The sequence below is a fragment of the Jaculus jaculus genome, chromosome 4 (assembly GCF_020740685.1).
Source record: "Jaculus jaculus isolate mJacJac1 chromosome 4, mJacJac1.mat.Y.cur, whole genome shotgun sequence".
NCBI lineage: Eukaryota > Metazoa > Chordata > Mammalia > Rodentia > Dipodidae > Jaculus > Jaculus jaculus.
Genome location: NC_059105.1, coordinates 49,541,304 through 49,558,328, shown reverse-complemented (window position 1 = coordinate 49,558,328; position 17,025 = coordinate 49,541,304). Strand labels below are relative to the sequence as shown.

The 17,025-nt window shown below is 42.6% G+C and overlaps 1 protein-coding gene across 2 annotated transcripts in view; it reads left to right on the top strand.

Moving 5' to 3' along the window:
- Window positions 1-7,458: 7,458 nt before the first annotated feature.
- The window catches only part of Inpp1 (inositol polyphosphate-1-phosphatase), a 29,404-nt gene continuing 19,837 nt past the window's right edge, over window positions 7,459-17,025 (top strand). Inside the window, exon 1 of one of the 2 annotated variants that reach the window (XM_004660212.2) lies at window positions 7,459-7,691. The gene's annotated coding sequence lies outside the window, so the exon portion shown is untranslated. Of the gene's footprint in view, window positions 7,692-7,788; window positions 8,041-17,025 lie in introns of those variants that run through there. The other variant, XM_045147741.1, reaches the window with a different exon arrangement.

Sequence of the window (17,025 nt, the reverse complement as noted above, 5' to 3'; positions counted from 1 at the left end):
CTTCAAGCCAGCCTGGTATCAGCTGACACGCCCTGTCTAAAACTTGCTGGCAAGAATACCCAGGCAGGCTGCGGAAGTAGCTAAGTGGTTAAAGGCATCTGCTTGCAAAGTCTAATAGCCCTGGTTCAATTCCCCAGCACCCACGTAAAGCCACATGCACAAGTGGTGCGTGTGTCTGGTATTCATTTGCAGGAGCAAGAGGCCTTGGTGTCCTCTCCCCCCCCCCTCCTTACAAGTAAATAAAAGAATATACTTTTTTTTAAAAAAAGAAGCAATAGTTCATGAAAGCTCCACCTTTTGAGACACAGTATAGCAGAGAAGGGCAGATGAACCTGACAGAGCAAGTGAAGAATAACCTTTATATTTATATAGCAAACTATAGAGACAGTGCCAATAAGTGAGGAAAGCTTAACTGCACTATGGTATGAACCACTCTCCAGTAATAAATAACAGTGCTCAAAAGACCAGTATGTAACCAGGCATCATGCAAAAGAGAAAGGAGCCAAGTCTGTCTAGAGGAGCAGGTTCAAAGAAAGTTTTTCTCAAATTGACCATTAAGGCCCTTTGTTGTTCTACAAGAAAACATTCTTGTTTTGCTTTGTTTTGTTTTCTTCGATGTAAGATATCACTCTAACCAAGGCTGATCTGGGATTCACTGTTGTCTCAGGGTGGCCTCAAACTCACTGCAATCTTACTACCTCTGCCTCCTGAGTGCTGGGATTAAAGGCTTTCACCACCACACCTGGCATTTTTTTTCTTTTTCTTCCTTCCTTCCTTCCTTCCTTCCTTCCTTCCTTCCTTCCTTCCTTCCTTCCTTCCTTCCTTCCTTTCTTAAATAAAAACAAGAGATAGCCAGAGGCAATGACACACACCTATCATCCCAGCACCCAGGAGGCAAAGCAGAAGGATCCGGATACCTGGGCTACATACTGAGTCCTTATCTCAAAACACACTCACTAGAGAAAGCACAGATGTACGTACACTACTTGCTTGTTAGTTGTACAACCCTATCCCTCTTGCCATCCCAGACCACTGTGAACATTTCAAAGTGTTTCTAACAACTCACACATTTTTCTACATATATACACACTGGTTCTATTGTATTTGGGATCATATCATAGAATTCTTTTGTAACCTGCATTTTTCAGTGAATAAAGCATAAACACTATTTTTATGCAATCGATACCATCTTTAACATTTAAAATCTCATAAAAATTTGTCTCTTTGTATCTGCTCATAAATATTGCTAATTTTTTTTCTTGGATATGTTTGGTTTCTTCTCTGGCCATTACCAAATGCACAGAGATGAACTTTCTTAGTCTCTTGGGTATATTCTGGCAGGTTACAGGCTAAACCTGGCTTCCTGCAGCCTGAAAATTAATGATGTCTGCAATTTTGGTTGGGTTTTAAGAGTTTATTTCTTGTATTTTTAATTTTATTCATTTATTAGGGAGGGATAGAAAGAATCAGAGAAAAAGTAAGAATGGGCATGCCAGGGCCTCTAGCCACTGGAAATGAACTCCAGACACGTGCCATCTTGTGCCTCTGGCTTACTTGGGTCCTGGGCAATCAATCATGGGTCCCGTAGCTTTGCAGGCACGTGTCTTAAATGCTAAGCCACCTCTCCAGCCTGATGTTGGGTTTTAAAAGCATGTGTGCAGACAAAAATCAGAGACCAGTGTGGCTTTCAGGGACTAAAATATTTACTATCTAGCCTTTTAAAGAAAATGTTTGTCATCCCTATTAAGAATTTCCAGAAATGCAATTTTTAGTCAAGGATGGTGAGTAATTTTGAGGCTTTTACAACAATAAGCCAAACTGTCCTCAGGTCCTTAAGCTAAAGCATATATCCTTCTTAGTACATGAACTTGGTCAGATGCCACACATCTGTCCCCCAAGGGCTACTATTCCAAATCTTTAACCCCAAGTGTTATTTTATTCTTAGCCAATCTTTTTTTCTTTTTTAAGTTTTCACTTCTTTTAAAGAGATGTTTGGTTATTTCAATTTTTTATTTTATTTCATAGATATTTTACATTTTTCTCATTGGGAGGAAAAAGATGTTTTCTTTCTGCTTTTTTTTTTTTTTTTCTGGGGAGTGATACTAGAGTTTGAACCCAGAGCTTTGAGTATGTTAGGCAAGAACTCTAGCCCTGAGCCATGGCACCTGCCCTGCAAGATGTTTTTGTTTGCTTCTAAGGCCTATTTTTAACTAAAGATATTAATCTCATCTTTCACATACATTGCTCACTGTAACTTTTTAGTTGCATGTTTTCTTGCCTTTTAATTTTATTATATGGATTTTTAGATGAAAGACAATTAAAAGTTCATATCAAATCTTTTCTTTCTGTGATTCCCCCCCCCCCTTTGGTTCATGCTCACTTTAAGAGTGAAAACAATTCCATGGCCCTTTAAGGCTTTCTGAAAACTAAAATCTTTTATTTCTATTTAAGTTTTGTATCTATATAATAGGTACTGTTCTTATCATTGTGACAAAACATAAGTATCAACAGTTTCATATCTAGGAAGGCATGGTGGGGTTCATGGTAGCAGGAACATGTGGCTGGCGTTCCTCATATCATTGTAGGCCAGAAAGCAAAGCGTGAGCTCAGGCCAGAAGTGGAAATGGCCTCTACTGCAAAAGCCTTGCCTCTATAGCCCAATATCTGTAAACTACACACTATATCCTTAAAAGGGTCCATAACTTCCACAAGCAGCCTTACCAGCTGAGAGCCAAGTGTTCAAATCCATGTCTGTGGGGTCCATTTGATATCTCAACCACTATAGTCTGCCTCTGGCTTCCATAGGCTCATGGTTGTCACATAATGAAAAACTCAGTCCAGCTTCAAAAGTTCCCCATAGTCTTATAGTTACAACACTACTTAAAAGTGCAGAGTCTAGGGCTGGAGAGATGGCTTAGCGGTTAAGCACTTGCCTGTGAAGCCTAAGGACCCCGGTTTGAGGCTCGATTCACCAGGACCCACGTTAGCCAGATGCACAAGGGGGCACATGCTTCTGGAGCTCGTTTGCATGTCCATTCTCTCTCCCTCTCTCTATCTGTGTCTTTCTGTCCCTTTCTGTCTCTCTCAAATAAATAAACAAAAATAACAAAAAATTTTAAGTGCAGAGTCTAAGGTCTCTTCTGACACTCAAGGCAGTCTTTTAATTGTGAGCTCTTACCAAAAAAAAAAAAAAAAAAAAAGTTATCTACTCCCAATATTCAGTGGTATGGAATTAAAAGTTCTCATTCCAAAAGAGGGAGATAGGGCCAAAGCAAGGAAATATTGGGCCAAAGCCTAGGAGGCCAAACACCAAGCCCTGAAGGCTCATGGATGGAGTTTGGGACTTGTGATGGAATCTTCTGGGATTCAGTGGGCTTTGGTAGACTCGCCCTATGGCTCTACTGCCGGCAGTGGATGTGGCCTCTCTCGGCCATCTCCAGTTTGTGCCTGAAGCTTTTCTTGGCAGACATCCCATGGCACTAGCATTTCTAGCCCCCTGGGGTCTTGACTTCAACACAGGTTTCAGCTTCACAGTTTCATGCACCGCATTCTCAGGAGCTCCATCAGGAAGTTCAACCCTATTCTACTTTCCCAGTCCTCAGCAGCTTTCTGAAAACTTGGTGCAAGCCTCCATGATGCTATAACGCTGGAATTTGGCATGCCTGCAAAATCAGTACTAGCCTGATGATGACAAAAATTTCTGCTATCACTCTTTTTAACTTTTTTATTTGATGACAGAGATAGAAAGGGTGCAGGAGGGCCTCCAGCCACTGCAAACAAACTTCAGATGCATGCGCTACCTTGTGCATCTGGCTTACGTGGGTCCTGGGGAATTGAACCTGAGTTTTTTTGGATTTGCAGGCAAGCACCTTAACCACTAAGCCATATCTCCAGAACTGCTGTCAGCTCTTAAGGAGGCCTATTCCCTTGCACTACAGAGGTGGTGGATTCTGAGTACTTGCATGGCTGAACCTGAGCAATGATTTCCCTAGGTGGACCAATTAGAGCAGAATGCCCCTGAGCTTCCAATGGTGGAGTCTTGTGTTCAAAGTACCATTCCTATGGTCATAATTCAGACTGGGAGGTTTTTCTTTGTGTTAATCTAACAACTTCAAGTAATATGTTTTCAGCAGTAACTTTGCTCACAACTTTAAATTCACTTATATTTCTTTCCTTGCCAAATTTCACATTTTCCATATTTTTTCTGTTTCATTTTCTGTTCAGAATTCTCACTGTAAATCTAGCTAAAAGCACTGAGCAGTAACCATGCTAATAGCTTGAATGTTGTGCTGTCTTGAAATTTCCTCCACAAAAATAAGGTAGTCCATGAATTCAGCCTCACTTAAATTTCCAGGTCAGAATGTGGCCAGAGTTTTTTTTTTTTTTTTTTTTTTTTAAGAATGTAATACAAATAGCCACAAGACCACTTCCCAATAAAATTCTTGTTCCCCTCTGAAACCTCATGAGAACTTTCTTTGTGGTCTGCATTTCTACTGGCTTCTGCTTTTCCAAGTTCCCTCCAGCATCATCCATTAAGCTCTGCTGACAGCACTATAGAGAATTTTCTAGCCTGTGGTTCCAAATTCTCCCACAAAGGCCCAAGAATCACATGTCAGGTTTGGCCATCATGACAAACTCACTCTTCTGGTGTCAGCTTTCTGTGATTGTTTGCTCTTTTTTGCTGCTCAAGATGACTTTATGAAACAACTTTAAAAAGGAGAGGTTTATTTTGGCTCATGATTCAGTGACTACCATCCATCCCAGTAGGGATGGCATGGTGGCTGGGGTGGCATGCAGCTATAGCAGTAAAAGGATGAGATAGCTGGTCAGATGGTATTGACAGTAAGGAAACATAAAGAGACTGGGTCCAGATGCAAGCTAAGCTATAACCTAAGTGCTCACACCTCGTTGACCCACCTTCCTCAATGAGGCTCCACCTCTTAAATACCATAACCTCTCCAAACGGTGCCACCAGCTGGGGACCAAATGTTCAAACACATGTGCTGTCAGGGGACATTTTATAGTTCAACTCTAACATTGTGAGAGATTTTTAAAGGATGAACAGGTAATAATACTATGTGAGTCCTGGGGTCAAGTTGTTGGGTTAAAGCTTAGCCACATCAAAAACTATATTTGAATAAATTATTTAACTTCTATAAGTCTCAGCTTTTTTTCTTATAACATGAAGACAACAGTGATACCTACCATAGGCTTGGGATGAGGTCATAAAACAGTACAGTGCCATTAACTATTCTGTCTACAAAGAGACTGTTTCTGGTAAATGCAACTCTGTGCATAAGCATGTAAACTTATGAAATGTGTGTACATTGAGGAAATTATAAGTGTGGTGTCCGTCAATTGTGTGGGGCAGAGTGGGCAGCTAGGAAGGAGGCAATGAACCTTGAAAGCCAAGCCCAGGAGCTTACCCTTGGTGTTACCAGACATCAGGAGACAATAAAGGCTTTTAAGGAACCAAGAAGCCCATTAACTGTATGGTGTAGGATGATTTCTGTGGCTGCAAATTAAGGAATGGGTAGATTTTTTTTTTTTTTTTTTCAAGGTAGGGTCTCATTCTAGCGCAGGCTGACCTGGAATTAGTTTCAGGCTGGCCTCGAACTCACAGTGATCCTCCTACCTCTGCCTCCCAAGTGCTGGGATTAAAGGCATGTACCACCACTCCTGGCTCCTAGTTCCTTCCCCTTTCTTAAATGCTGCACCTCGAATAAGTCCTTTCTTCTAAGTACTTCTCTAAATGTGTTTAAACTATTTCTTCGTTTTTTCCTTCGGAGATGTGATTATGAAGCTAACTAGTGGTGACCATAGGAGTGTCCCATGAAATCTTTTCTGAGGAGCGGCCACCAGCACATGCTCCTTCCAGGCAGATTAAAGGGTGAATCTACCAAAGTTCAACCTGGCAAATCAATGATTTAATTGGGTTTCCTTACAGAGCACAGGCACGAGGGCAGGAAATACTTAAAGGAATGTGGATGGCTCCCAAACAGCCATAACATAAAAAAAAAAGTAAAGCCATGTGAGCATTGGTGACTCCCTACAGCTGCATAAATGGAGCTCCCTGTCCCTTGGTCTTCCACCCTCTATACACTGTCTTCTTCTGAGACCAGGGGATCACAAGCATCATCGCATACAACTGTCACAGGGGTACCAGTGATGAGGCTCCCCACCTTCCTCCTCTCAACAGGTCTTGAGGATCACTCTGGAGTGGTGATAAAAATAGCAACAATTGGTTTTTCTTTCTGGATAGTGTCACACAACAGGCAGCGAGAATGGGCCTAAAAGATCATCTGAGAAGCTGGGTGTTGAGGTGCTCGCGGGAGGCAGAGGCGAGTTTGGCGCCAGGCTGTGCTACATTTTTCAGATCCTGTCTGAAAAACAGACCAAAAAGAAAAACCTTAAACGCAAATTACAAAGGCAATCTGAGAATGAAGGATGAACTTGCTAGTGAGGGAAAGCTGGAAAGGAGGCGGGATGAGGAAGAAGTTGTCTCTGACATGGGAGAACATGGACCCCCGGCTGAGTTGGGTTTGAAATGCGAAGTGATAAGCACCGGGTGTTTCCTGGAGCAGGTCCATGAGGCCCCAGGCCCTGCTGTTGATAGTCCCTCTGAGGAACGTGCCATGACAGGCAGATGAGTGTGAAGCAAAGCGTAGATGTGAGAACCTGGCAGCTAGAACTTTTGAACAGCTCCCCAGCCCCTGCCATGGACTGAGTTATGGGTATGCAGGGGGACCCTGATCTTAACCCACCAGGAGGAAGGGCTCAGATCCCTCCGACAAAAGTGGCCTCTTCTGCTGGCCCTGCTTTAGAAGGCCCAGGGCGCTTGCACAACAGCCTGCTGGGCCAGGCTCTGTGTGGTTCCTTGTATTCCCAATTTTTCTGTTGCCCTTGTAAAATTCCTACCCCTGCCCCTCATCACCACTCATTCCTGGTCCCACCTATGGCTGGGAACTTTCCTGCTACACTGAGTACCACAGCTTGAGGTGGAAACTAATTAAGCCCCCACCCCAAAATGAACTGCCTCTCTAGCTGACCCTAGGCGCACCCCTCCCAAGGCAATATGCACTGAAGACTTTGCTAGAACATGCAGCGTCCTTGACATTTCCCCTAGAACAAGGGAACCTGCACATCCCCGGCAGGAAGTCTATCTTCAGTCGCCAACCCATCTGTCAAACCCACAGTCCCCAACAGGCAGATCATCCTCCGGATGAATGGAGGCGGAAGAGTTTTATTAACAGCAACAACAAAAAAGTGCATTTGGGGAAGGTAGAGGAAGAGACCCCGGAGCCCTTTTCTTCCCAGCGGCCCTCCCACCCGAATCATGACGCTGCACTGTGACGTCGTGGACGCCTGGCTGTGGCAGGCGTGGATGCCCTCGCCCCAAAGCCCAGAGGCGTCACCGCGCCTTTCCGCGCCAAGGTCCCCAGGGACAGAGTGGGCGGGGACCTGGCCCAGGCCGAGCAGCGCGAGGTGGACCCGGCCGCGCGCTTCCTCCCGGCGGCCTTGACCTCCGCCGTCCAGTCCCGTCGTCGCCCACCGCCTCCGGGCGCCCCTCTGCAGCCACGCCGGCCACCTCCTCCCTCTGGCGTTGCCCTCCTCCTCCTCCTCCTTCTCCGCCTCTTCCGTTTCTCGGGGAAAGGCTGCAGCCTCCTGCTCCACTCCGCATCCCGGCTTAGGTAAGACGTCTTCCTCCCTCGCCACCACGTCCCCGCCCCTCCCGGCTATCCCCACGCGCTGGCTGCGGTCACCTCCTCGGACCTGGGTCCCGGGCCCCGCGCGCCCCAGCGCCTCTGCCGAGTGTCGGCTGGGCCTGAAGGCTTCTACGATCCGGCCTGTGGGTGCCCTGCTCCGGTGGCCACGCCGCCGCACCCCTTTCTCTCTCTCTGCCCCGGCCACTCTCTTCCCCTTCGTAATCCACCACCCCCTCCCCCGTACCCACACCACCACCACCACCACCGGTCGGCGTGCCTGGGTGCCACCAGCTCGCCTGACAGTCGTGGGGGAGCTGGAGCCCAGGTTCAACAGGTAGATGGCGCAGCTGTCAAACAGCCCTCGGTGGATGGGGTGGGGGGGTGCCCAGGTTTGGCAAGAGAGCGATGCTTTCAGGGTGGATGTCTGTCTGTCTGCTGGCCGCCTCCGGGGATCTGCTTGATGAGGGAAACGTAGATGGACTGGTATCTGGAAAATCCTTGACGACCTCCTCCTAAATCCCGCTGCATGTGCAATGGTGGCTTTGGTGAGCGGTGCGCCTCGGAGCCGATGGGATGGGCCAGGCTGCTGGCTGTGAGGAATCACACGGACTGCTGGACACAAAGTAGAAGAGTAAATCGGAGGGGAGGGAGCGCGAACAGTCACGGTGGTGTGTGTTGTGGAGACTGACTGCGCCTTTAACGGAGGTTTAAGGTGGTCTGAGAAGTGTGTCCATTGTAGGGGCGTTCACTTCAAAAGAACACTGTGTGGAGGCCATGTAGGCAGACCACGTAAGTGCATCCCACACGTGGAATATGTTTTTTTTTTTTTTTTCTTGCCCTTTATTCCTGGTGAGTCCTGGTAAAAGATAGTGTCAATTTCCACATGAGACTAACAGAACTCCACCACGTTGTAGACTGACTTAGTTTGGGAAATGGAAGCTTTCCTTCAACTACCTGGATAGTAAGGGGATTAAGATAATGTTTTTAAAAGACACTGAAACTGTAACTTGGTACTTTCTAAATCAAAACTGATAAGGGAAAGGGGTAGTTAAAAACAAGCAAAGGTCGCGGCTGGGGAGGGGCTTGGTGAGTCAAGCGCTTGCTGTGCAAGCGTGAGGACCTGAGTTGGGGCTGCCGGCCACGTTTAGATCCCAGCACCCAGTAACATGCCAGGGCTGGAAGCACACACCTTTAATCCCATACTGGGTAGGTGGAGACAGGAGGGTCTCAGAGGCTGGCTGCCTAGCTTGCCTAACCCAGTGGTCTGGATTTGGAGAGAGACCCTGTTTTAAAATGAGGTGAGAAGCTGTGGAGGAAAAGACCCTGAGAGCAACCCCTGGTTTACACAAACCTGTGCACGCACGGATGCACGGATGCATACACACTAGGCAATGATAAAAATTTAAAGATTAAACAATATCAAAGAGCACGCAGGTGGGAAATGATTTAGAGAGAGAGAGAGAGAGAGAGAGAGAGAGAGACAGACAGATAGATAGACAGAAATAGGCCTAGAGAGAGAGAGAGAGAATGGGCGCTAGGGACTCCAGCTACTGCAAACAAACTCCAGATGCATGAGCCCACTTATGCATCCGTTTTACGTGGGTCCTGAGGATTTGAACCTGGATCCTTTGACTTTGCAAGCAAGCACTTTAAGTGCTAAGCCATCTCTCCAGCCCCTAAATACAACATTTTTAAACATATTTGCAATGCAGTATTTTTAATGATGTATGCAATGTTAATTCAAGTGCTTTTAGGTTAAACACAATATAAATTGATTTGTTTTATTATAGACTGGTCTCACAGAGCAGAGGCTAACCTCAAACTCATTTTGTAGTTGAGGCTGGCCTTGAACTCCTGATTCTCCTGCCTCCGCCCCCCCCCCCATTACTGGGATGACAAGCATGCACCACCACATCCAATTTATTTATAGCTCTTTAGTGAGGACCGCAGTGAGTAGTAATCCACAGGAAAATCGTGCTGTGCCAGATACACTTTTTTTTTTTAAATATTTTTTGTTCATTTTTTTATTTATTTATTTGAGAGCAACAGACACAGGAAGAAAGACAGATAGAGGAAGAGAGAGAGAATGGGCGCGCCAGGGCTTCCAGCCACTGCAAACGAACTCCAGACGCGTGCGCCCCCTTGTGCATCTGGCTAACGTGGGACCTGGGGAACCGAGCCTTGAACCGGGGTCCTTAGGCTTCACAGGCAAGCGCCTAACCGCTAAGCCATCTCTCCAGCCCCAGATACACTTTTTAATTGCCATAGAACAATTGATTTGTTACTTGTTTTATGTTCCTGATTAAATAAAAGGAAGATAAGCATGTAAATTTGAGTAACTTATTCATAAAAGCTTTTATTTTAAATGAATCTCCAACCCATCCAAAAGAGAAAAAGCATTATTTGGCTATAACATGGGAATGATTAAAGGTCTATTTTTAAAACTACTGCTAATTATAAGCCTCCTGGATAGCAAAAAAAAAAAAAAAAAAAAGGTAGAAACAAGTATCAAATAAAGAAGATAAATATTAACCAACTTAGACAATATTTATAGCAGCAGGTTTGGCAAGAATGCAAATGCATTCAGTATATTTATAAATTCCTGGGCCTTTAATGAGCCATGCGTATCACATTAGTACTTTGAACTTTTCAAATCGAGGGTACTATGAACATTCTTTTGTAAGTTCACATTCCTTTCAAAGCAAATGTTGCATGTGGAATCTTGTATTGCTTTAGTCAACATCTTGTAAACAACTTATGAATAAACACTTGCTTTTACCACTGAAAGAGTAAGTAGAATGCTACATGACTGATACACTGATAGGCCTAGAAACAGTGCCTGGCACAATCTATGACCTCTGCTTTTTTACTCTAGCATTCAGGTGCCATGCTTCATTTAGATAAAGCAGTTTATTTCAGAAATATAATCTCATAGAAAGCTTGCTAAAGAATTCTTTCAACTCATGTTTTATTATAATTTTAGCAATAAAATTTGAATATTGAATAATCCCTTTGAGATTAATTTTTGGTACAAGAAATCCTTTCACACATGTTTATCACTAATGGAATGAAAACTAGTCAATTTCTACAGCTCCCAGTATGTGTCATGGAGGGATAGAATGTGTATTCTGTTCTCAAGGCAATTATAGCCTTAGAGTGAGAACCAGGGTACCCCAGGGAGTGATGGTGGGAGCTTTCAACCTTCTTTATACAGTTTATTTTTTTTATTTTCAGAAAATATATTGTATTTATTTATGAGAGAGGGAGAGTGAGGGAGAGGGGCAGAGAGTGTGAGCATCGCAGGGCCTGCAACCACTGCAAACAAACTCCAGATGCATGTGCCCTCCTGTGCATCTGCCTTATATGGGTCTTGGAGAATCAAACCAAGATTACTTGGCTTTGCACGCAAAGGCCTTAACTGCTAAGCCATTTCTCCAGCCCCCTTCATACACTTTATTAACCCTTTGCACAAACCACCAAATATAAGCATGCATCCATTAAAACCAGCACAGTTGCTATACTGAATAGTGCCCTGCCTTTAAAAGAAACTTCACACCCTTATCCTAGCCTCTTCTTATCTAATCAACAAATATTTGTTACGCCTTACTAGGTAGATGATAAATACCAAACACATTGGAAATGTGTGTACCTATGAACAAGTAATTTTTTTTTCTGTAAAATATATGTAACCTCAAATTTACCATTTTAATTATTTCTCATGTACATTACAGTGGTGTTGAGCATATTTGCAACATTGTGCAATTGTCCATCTCTACAACTTTTTGATCATACTGAACTAAAACTCTATACTCATTAAATAACAGCTCATAGTAGGCCTTTCCTACCAAAAGCCTGATAAGCACCATTCTCTTTTGCCCCTATGAATGTCAGTCTTCTGGGCATCTCGTAGAAGTGAATCATGCAATATTTGCCTTTTTGAGAGTGACTTATTTTACTTAGCATAGCATCTTCAAGATTCATCCATATTATGGCATATACTAAAATTTGATTCCTTTTTAAGGCTCAATGATATTCTCCCATGTCTTTTATATGAAAAGTAAATATAAAAGCCAAGGAGATTTTGAACTGGAACAGACCACAGCCATCATTCCTATCCACTTTGTTCTTTTCTTTTTTGTTTACAAAAATAATTTAAAAATCTAAAGAAAGAAAACATGTCCCCCAGAGCCTAAGCCATGTGCCCATGGCTGTATGCCCAGTAGATGAAGAACAAGGTAGAGCCCAACAACCATTTGTCCTGTGGCCTAAACAAGAGCTTTTCTACCACCTGCTTGAGTAGTCTATGCAGACAGTGAAAGTCAAGTGTTACATGAACTGACATTGCCAAGGGCATGTTGGGAGAGTTCAGAAGGAAAGATAAAACCTCCCTTAATGACCAAGAAATGTTATATCCAGGGCTAGAGAGATGGCTTAGCAGCTAAGGCATTTCCCTGCAAAGCCAAAGGACCCAGGTTTGACTCCCCAGGACCCACATAAGCCAGATGCACTCAAAGTGCATGCATCTGGAGTTCATTTGCAGTGGTGAGAGGCCCTGGCACACTTATATTCATTTTCTCTATTTCTCTCTCTCTCCTTGCAAATAAATTAAAAAAGAAATGTTACATCCAAAGAGAAATATTCAAAATAGTCTTGAAGATTAATAGGAATATGCATGATTAGCTATGTTCAAATCTATAACTAAAACTGGTGCCTCGCACCCATAATTCCAGTACTCAGAGGTTGATACATGGGCCTTGTGATTTTTGAGTCCATCTGGGCTACATAGCAAGATGGGCCAGTGTGACCTATTAGTAGCCTCTTGAGTTAGATGAGCTAGTATATAAATGACATGTACATCAACACTATTTGAAAATTAATGTGGAGAGTGAAAACTCTTAGAGTTAATAGAAGAATGTACATAACCCTTTTTTGTTTCTTTCTTTGATTTTGTTTCATTTTTCGATACAGGGCCTCACTCTGTACCCCAGGCTAGCCTTGAATTCGAAGTCTTCCTGCCTCAGTCTCCATCATGGTTGAATAAAATTTTCTCAATTTTCATTAATTAGTGGCTGAATTAATTTTGTGGTTTTTGGAGATAAAACCAAGAGCCTCACACAAGCTAGGCAGGTTCTGTATGGCTGACCTGTATTTCCAGCCCTTATGTCCCACATTTAATGTATTTCTAACAACCCCAATTAACTTACATTTTGGGTGATTTTATTGATTAAATTAAGGTTGTCAAGGATAGGTCACCTCTATATGAGACAGTGCAATTTCAGATTCTGACACAGTGCTTTAGAAATGTAGTTCATTGCTAGTCATCCAGATCCAGCTATGATTTAGTCTTATATATGGATGTGGAATATAGGTGGATGTTTGTATAAACAACTATGGACCTATGTGCCCAACAGTACCTGGATAATGTGGATAAAATCCAAGTATAACAAACACTATGACAGGGATAAAGTCTGTATCTACAAAGCTAAGAGAAAATAAATCAGCCAGCATTTATCAAACATGTCTGAAAGTACGCCCTCAGAGTCATGAGAGACTGTGCATGTTTAGTTCCTTGCCAAACAGACCACAGACAAGTAAATGAATGTACAATGTGTTGGAGTTCTGGGTTAGAGATTTCACCACTCTGTTTTCCATGGCCCAGGATCCAGTGTGAATGATTCAGAAAGGACTCAGGAAAGGCTGTCTAGAAACTCCCTTTACTCCCCACCCATCATGTATCCCCCCTTACTCTCCAAATTGTGACTTTTAACATCAGAAATGAGTTTTGCCTAGTTTTGAACCCAGACTAAATTAAATTTCATGATAAATTTTCAGATTCTGACATCTTTGGTTGACAGAATGATTTGTGAAATGTATCTGTGTTGTTGCCTGTTGCAGTCCTGCATTCATTTTTATTCACATGCACTGTTTATTTTATGTTATTACTGATGGCTACTTATTATCAGTATTAGTTCAATGGAAAGAATGTTCACAAACACTCTTGAACATGTCTCTTAATGTGCATGTGTATGAATTTCTGTTGGGTGTATATGTACAGGGGAAAATTGCTACATCAAAGATTGTTTACATTCAACAGGTTATGGTGATTTTCCAAAGTGGTTGTACCAGTTTCATTCATGCCATCACTGTGTAAGAGTTCATTGCTCCGTATCTTCACCTGAACTTGGATGTTTTAGTTTTTTTTTTTCTTAACTTATTTTTTCAGTTTCAACATGTATATATTGCACTTGGAACCCACCCCCGAACAATTACCTTCTCATTCCATCTCCCTACTAAAACTTTTCTTCTTCTCATTTAATATCCTTCCTCCTTTTATGCCTTGTGTTTTGTTGTTGTTGGTTTTTTTTTTTTTTTTTTGACTCACTGAGTTAAATGAGGATCACTTGCATGATCATGGGTTGGGGTGGGAGGTTCATTACTGGAGAATGGGAAGCCCACCAATGCTACACCACCAAAGGACATGGCACCCTCTCTCCCAGCTACAGTCTCTTGCCATTAGCTACACTGGAAGGTGTGGGGTAATGATGAAATATTGACAGGCTCAGTCTTACGTAGGAAGCTACATCTGTTATGAATTCATGAATACAACAGCCATGGCCCATCCAGAAGACAGCATTTTACACTCCCTCCCATATCTTCCTTTTAACATTCTTTCTGCCCTCCTCCACAAGTTTCTCTGAGCCCCAGAGGCGATGGTTTACATGGCACACTTAGGGCTAAGCACACACTCTTTCCTCTGTTAAATTTTCCAGCTATGCATCTTCACATTAACCTCTGCCTTTTGCACAAAGAAATTTCTGTGATGGAGACTGTGAGTACTGCTAGCCTATGGGAACAAAACAGGTATTTACAAGACAGTTTGGCGTGCTGTCCATTTAGCATAGCCACTGTGTATCCTAGATACTAATCCTCTGTAAGATGAATAGCTGGAAAAGACTGTCTCCCATTCTGTAGGTTACCTCCTCATTCTGTTGACTGTTTCCTGTGCCATACAAAGAAATTTTAATTTCATGTGGTCCTATTTGTTAATTTTTTAAACCTTTTCTCCTAAGCAACTTGTACTCTACTCTGAAGACCCTTACACTTACCTGTATCTTGTATTGTACTCCCTACTTCTTCCTTTAGAAGTTTCATAGCTTCAGGCCCATGGAGGTCTCTGATCCATTTGGAGATGATTTGCATATAGGGTGAGAGGGCAAGGGTTTAGATTCATTCTTCTACATATAGATACCCAGTTTCCCAGCTACCATTTGTTGAAGATGCTATCTCCTGCAATGCATTTAGCACCTTTGGAAGAAATCATATTTCTTTTGTAAATTTTTTAAATTTTTGAGAGAGAGAGAATTGGTGAACCAGGGCCTACAGCAACTGCAGTCGAATTCCAGATGTGTGTGCCATCTTGTGCACATGTGTGACCTTGCACACCTGCATTACCTTGTGTGTCTGGCCTGTGTAGGATCTGGAGAGTCGAACAGGGCTCCTTAGGCTCTGCAGGCAGGTGCCTTAACTGCTAAGCCATCTCTCCAGCTCAGAAGTGACATTTGTGTAGTTTTGTCGATGGTAGCTGGGCTTTATTCCATTCTGCTGATCTACCTGGCTTTTTTTTTGTTTGCCAGTACCATGCTGTTTTTATTGCTATAGTTCTATAGTATAGCTTGAAATCAGGTATGGGGATACTTTCAGCAGTATTTATTTTGCCAAAGGTTGCATGGGCTATGTGGGTTCTTTTGTGCTTCCATATGAATTTAAGATTGTTTTTTCTCTTTCTGTTAAGAATAGTTCTGGAATTTTGTTTGAGATTGCATTAGATTTGTGTACTGCTTTTGGCATGACAGCCATTTTCACAAGATTAACTTTTATGATCTATGAACATGAGAGGTCTTTCCATCTTTTAGTGTCTTCAGTTTCTTTCTTTGGTGTTTTAAGGTTTTCACTGTAAAGCCTTTCATGTCCATGGTCAAGTTTATTCCAAGGTCTTTTATTTTGTTGAGACTAATGAATGGGACTGTTTCCCTGACTTCTTTCTCCATGTGTTTATCATTGAGACGTAAGAAAGCCATTGATTTTTTTTGCTTTTCAATTTTGTGTCCTGCCATGTTACTAAAAATGTTCCTCTCTAGGAGTTTTCTAGTCAAGTCTGTAGGATTACATCTCTATAGAATCATATAATCTGTTAATTAGGATACTTTAATTTCATCCTTCCTTTCTGTATCTCTTATTTCCTTCTCTTTTCTTATTTCTCTAGCTAAGACTAAGAACTAAGTTGAACAGGAATAGAGAGAGCACACACTCTTGTCCCTGATCTTAGAAGGAATGTTTCAAGTTTTATACACTTAGCATGATGTTGGATATAGACTTGTTATATAGTCTTTATTATTCTGAGATATATTCCTCCCATCCCCAGCTTCTCTAGAATTTTTATTATAAAGGAATATTGGACTTGGCAAAGGCATTGTCTGCATAGATTAAGATGATCATATGATTTCTGTCCTTGAGTCCATTTATGTGATATATTACATTTATTGAGTGATGTATGTTGAACCATCCTTGGAGCTGTGGAATGAAGTCCACTTGATTATGGTGTATGATCTTCTTGAAATATTCTTGTATTCTGTTTGCAAGTTCTCTTTAAGAGATAGAGAGAATGGGTGGACTAGGGCCTCCTGCCACTGAAAAGGAATTCCAGATGTATACATCACTATGTGCATCTGCCTTTAGTTAGGCATTGGGGAATTGAACCTGGGTTGTTAGGCTTTGGAAGCCTTAATCACTGAGACAACTGCTCTCGTATTGGACTTGAAGCCCGCTCCACAGAAGGGAATACATGCCTGGTACTGAAAACCTAGCAGCATGGTATGTGGACAGGCGTGACAGGGTCCCATGGAATGGGAGGGTGTGCGGGCTTTTAGGTGAAGGCAGCGTGTGGCACGAGTGATACTAGTCTTTTTCATTGAAGCTAGCCACTGCTTAGTGCAGTGGTACTCTCTTGTAATGTAAGTTGCATTTTCATAGTTACAAATAAGAAAGATTACTTTTTCACACTTATTGACATCTTTTGTGAGGTGGCTATTCAAGTATCTTTCTTTTAAACTTATTCTAAAAGTGGTAGAGATTCTAAATGAGATCAAAAAAGCAGGAAAGTGGTGTGAGCCAGAGTGAGCAGCATGAACAAATGTATAGCATTCCCAGAGCCTGAGACGGGACAGGTAGTCATAAATCAGCCAGCAATAGGTAAGACTTAATCAGGTTCTTGCCATAAAGATGATAAACCCATCTAGATCAAAGGAATAACACCAAAAAG